Raw genomic sequence first — 5,038 nt, 5'->3', positions numbered from 1 at the left:
GATTAGGTTTAACATAGGTTGTGTTCTGTGTCGCTGGCCCTTGTTAGGTTAGGTTTGTTGCAGTTGGGCTCGGTTTGGGTAGGTTATGATACGTTAAAGTATGTTACGGTAGGTTCTTTGGTGGGAGATATTGTCACAAAGCCAGAGATGACGCAGTTGGCTTGAAGACGAAGCAAGTTTATTGGAGCGAACTTGTGCTCCCCTAACGACTAAAAAAATACAAAGGCGTCGAAGCAGCAGTCAACAACGTGACGTGCGCGGGCGAGTGTCGGCGAATCACATATCGCTGCGTCTGTTCTGCGGGCATTTATCTCTCAAGGCGAGTGTTTCTCAAATCGTCAAATTGCCTCCAGAACACTGTAGATTAAAAATATTATTCTAGGTTGGTGACTTTAGTTTTATACTCTCTCCTTATCAAAGGAGATAAAATGTGCGGCATAAAGAATGGAACGCGCGCTTCACTCGGCGCACGGATAACAAAGACAACACAGCCGGCGCAGGCGGTCGGAAAAAAACAACACATAAATAAGCAAACCAAATGCATGATTCGCGGCATTATATTTCAGCGAATTTCGATCCACCAAGTTTTTATGAAAACTGCTGTAAGAATTTCCCAGAGGTAATTCTCACGGCTGCCGTGAAATTAGATGCAGGTGTAAAGAAAAGCCAAGGTACCACGCCTTAAACGACTGAAGAAACGATTCTTGGCGAAGGCCTCCCGGCGAACAGCGGAAGACAGCAATTTCAACGTTGCGCACACCACGACTGTTTCCTCGGCAATTCACCTGGACACGACGCCGAGCATTGACATGGAAGCTTTTTGCAAACGAATATAGCCTTGCCCAAGAAGAAGTCATCGGCATTCCTGACGACATTAAATCGCGGATTAGTGCCGACCCACATTCAATCAGTAAGCTGATTTTATTTAAGAAAATTATGCCTACTCGAAATACCTGAAATGCTGAAAACTCCTGGCAATGACCTCGAAGAGCTTGTTTATATGGATCAGTTAATGAAATGGTCTTGAAAACTTAGATATATCAGAAACTTCTTCCCTTCTGACCAAATGTAGATTGGACCACTCGTTTCCGGAGTTTCGAAAACATTCCAACAATGACATGCACAACAACGACCCCGGAAGAACATTATCGCAAACAACAGTAAACCAGGAGGGCAGAACAGCTACCCTCCTAACAACAGTTACTTGAGGATATCCTTCAAAGGATACCCTTCCCAGGAATGAAAAGTCAGCCACGCAGCTGATCCTTACAAGGAATTGATGCATTTAATGCATCAACTGACAAAAGTAACGGGAGCTGCGTCTGTTGCTTACTCAGGCGATTTCACTCCAAACAATTAACTTTCTCCAACTTGCCATCAGAGCAACAACAACGCAGTGGGGGCACCTGAGGAGACGTCGGGTTCGCGTAGCCCTTATGAGGCGTAAATAGTGTTCCGTGAGCTACGAACGACCTCATGAAGGCCCGCCACAACCTCTTCATCAGCATCAACACATCGACAGAGACTGAGACTCACCCACCGAGCCATCGCGTTTGCGTCGCCGTCGCGGCAGCACGAGCACCGACCCCGCACGGGGCACCTTGAGTATTCATGGTGACGGTGAGCAGCGACACCGCGGACCCCGAGCTCCCATACATAAGCCGTGTCCAACCGTGGCGAGGTGTTGAAAGGTGAAGGGTAGAAGCCGTAAACGGTGGCCGTCGGAGCCTTGGTCAAGCTCCGGCCGATGGGCTCCCTGCCTGTCTACCAGGCAGGGAGCTCCGGGACCGGTTTGACTACCAGGGTAAGGTCAAAGGAGAAAGTACCCCCGTCTCCCTGCCTTCCAATGTATCATATGGCATTTTCAACCCCCCCCCCCCTCCCCCAAACGTGATCGGTCCCTGAAAAGGGGCCGCACCGAAGTATCCTTTCCTCCTTTGTCTACGATCTCCATTCCAAAGCCCGATAATTTCTCGCGCTTCCTGGTAATGGAATCCCTGGATAAATCAAAACCCATCACTTCCCAGTCTGTCTTTCTCATTTCCAAGTTTCTTGAAAGCCTTGTAGGCAAATCGTACAAGGCTAAAAAGCTCACAACCGGAGAAGTCCTAATTAAGTCCAAAACAAACAACAATCCTGTAACCTCTTGAAGCAAACGCGCAAGGTCGATGTTGACATCAAGATCACGCCCCAGCGCAGTCTGAATAGCTGCCAGGGCGTGATCTCTGATCTGCTCGACGGCCTTAGCGATCAGGGCGTGACAGCAGTGCGGCGAATCACGATACGCCGAAACGACCAAATAATAGCTACTAAACACATAATCTTGACATTTGACCGCTCAACACTTCCTGAGTCGGTCAACGCAGGCTTCATGAGATGTCCGGTCCGACCCTACGTGCCAAACCCACGCCGCTGCTTCAAGTGTCAGCGGTTTGGGCACGGCACAACCTCCTGCCGTGGTAAACCGACGTGCGCAAAATGTGCAGCACACGATCACCTAACCGACAAATGCGAATCCGAGAGCTTCACCTGTGCGAACTGCCAGGGACCGCACGCTGCCTATTCCAGGAGCTGCGAAAAATTCAAACAAGAAAAACAGATCATTGCCTTGAAAGTAAACGAGAACATCAACTTCCCAGATGCGCGAAAGAGGTTCGCCTCTTTCCCCCTGGGGAGGTACGCCGACACAGCTCGCCGGGGGCCGGAGCGGCGTCTTGTTTCGGCGGGGACCCAGTACCGCGAGTCAGACTTGGTCCCGCACCCTCCCCCCCCACCCCCCCTCCCCCCGGGTTGCCTCCGGCGGCCCAACTCGCCTCCGCACCGCTCGCTGAGCCAGCAGCGGCTGTGGTGGCAACCACGTCTGGTGGGGATGCAGCTGCACCCACCGTTTCCTCCTCTCCACCAGCCCGAAGCACATGCGAGGGCCCGGAGGAGATGGAGCTGGAGGAAACCGCAGCAGTTCCCACCTCCGCCGCACCGCCTGTGCCACCCGGGGCGCACCTGACGCCCTCGGTGGTCGCGGCCAAAACGAAAGGTACCGCAAAGGGTGCCCAGTCCATGTCTAGGGGCCCAGTCCGCTGGGCACCCCCTTGCCTTCAGATGACGACCTAGACGTCGAGCCGTTCCGGCATGCACCACAGCGGAAGGAACGGGCTCCGGCGTCCAGGTCAGTAGAGAGAATCAAAAAGCCCCTTCCAAGAGTACAAGCCCCGAAAGCCGACACATAAGCACACGCATACTCCAGTAGCTCTAAACTTCAATAATGGGAAGAGAAAATATCATGCAATGGAACTGCAGAGGCCTTCTTAAAAATCTTGATGATGTCTATGAGTTACTGCATTCCAATCAGCCAAGTGTGATGTGTCTCCAAGAGACCCATTTAAACTCCATGCACACAAATTTCTTGAATAGTTACATGGTATTTAGGAGGGATAGAGATGGTGGTGGCACATCCTCAGGCGGTGTGGCCATCATTGCCCGGAAAACCTTGGCGTGCCACACTGTCCAACTACAGACCATCCTAGAGGCTGTTGCCATTCGAACGATAATTTTTAATAGGCTTATAACACTATGTTCTCTTTACATCCCTCCTGACTTCCAACTATCGAGCACAGATTTAGAGGGTCTGGTAGATCAGTTACCCGAACCTTTCATTCTTTTAGGAGACTTCAACGCACATAACTCTCTTTGGGGCTCTGCTCGCACGGATGCCCGAGGTCGCCTAATTGAGAAATTCTTAACATCGTCGGGAGCATGTCTTTTCAACCAAAAAAGCCAACATATTATAATACAGGACACAACACTTATTCACACCTTGACTTGGCTATTGGATCTGCAGTTCTCTTTCTATGTCTTGAGTGGGGTGTGGGCACTGATCCATATGGTAGTGACCACTTCCCCACCTCACTAACATATATAGGTAAGGGCCCGGGCAGTCCATCTTCCCGGAACAGGTTTAATGAAGCAAGAGCAAACTGGAATATATTTACAGATTCATCTAAGCTACACTACACGTCCATAACACAGCTACACGTTGAGCAGGCAACCCAACTACTTACGGCGCACATCCTCGACGCCGCCGAAAAGTCCATACCCCACGCCTCTGTTGCCCCGCGCAACCAGCGGAGGCCGTGGTGGAATGAGGACTGTAGGCGGGCTCGAGAGGCCCAGAACAAGACGTGGGGTATACTTCGTCGGTACCCCACGTCGAGTAACCTCTTCTTGTTCAAACGGGCCAAGGCGTTTGGAAAACGTGTGCGCCGTGAGGCAAAACGCGATAGTTGGCGTACATTCATAACATTAATTAACTCCTACACAGACACACGGAAAGTATGGACACGAATACGCAAACTCAACGGACAACAAACACACAGCCTGCCTCTGGTCAGCACAACAGGGGATACACTCGAAGACCAGGCTGACACACTCGCACAACACTTCCAACGCGTTTCCAGTTCAGCACACTACACAAACACTTTCATTAAACACAAACTCGTGGCCGAAAAGAAGCCTTTACATGACAATGACAGGTCAGCCACTTCTTATAACTCTGAGTTCACACTTAATGAGCTGAGGGGTGCTCTGAGCACGTGTAAACCCTCAGATCCAGGCCCAGACAACATTACATATACAATGATACAGAACTTACACACAGACACTCTTGTAACACTTCTTCACCTTTTCAACAAGATATGGCTTTCGGGGCACATTCCAAAGTCTTGGAGGGATGCCATAGTTGTAGCATTCTTGAAATAAGGGAAGCACCCTTCTTCTCCCGCTAGCTATCGACCCATTGCCCTGACCAGCTGCCTGTGCAAGCTTCTCAAGAAGATGATAAACCGGAGGCTTGTGTACTTTTTGGACTACAACGGTCTTCTCGAGAGCTGCCAGGCAGGCTTCAGGGCGGGGAGATCCACAAACGATCAACTTGTGGCACTAGAGTCGTACATTAAGGATGCCTTCATTCACAAACAGTTCTGTTTAACTGTGTTTTTCGACCTAGAAAAGGCGTATGACACCGCTTGGCGTTATGGGATCC

The sequence above is a fragment of the Haemaphysalis longicornis genome, unplaced genomic scaffold (genome assembly GCF_048455015.1).
Source record: "Haemaphysalis longicornis isolate Haplotype H1 unplaced genomic scaffold, Haemaphysalis longicornis Haplotype H1 scaffold_12, whole genome shotgun sequence".
In the NCBI taxonomy this organism is placed as follows: Eukaryota; Metazoa; Arthropoda; class Arachnida; order Ixodida; family Ixodidae; genus Haemaphysalis; species Haemaphysalis longicornis.
The sequence above is the reverse complement of the archived record's forward strand: the minus strand, read 5'-3'. Positions refer to the sequence as shown.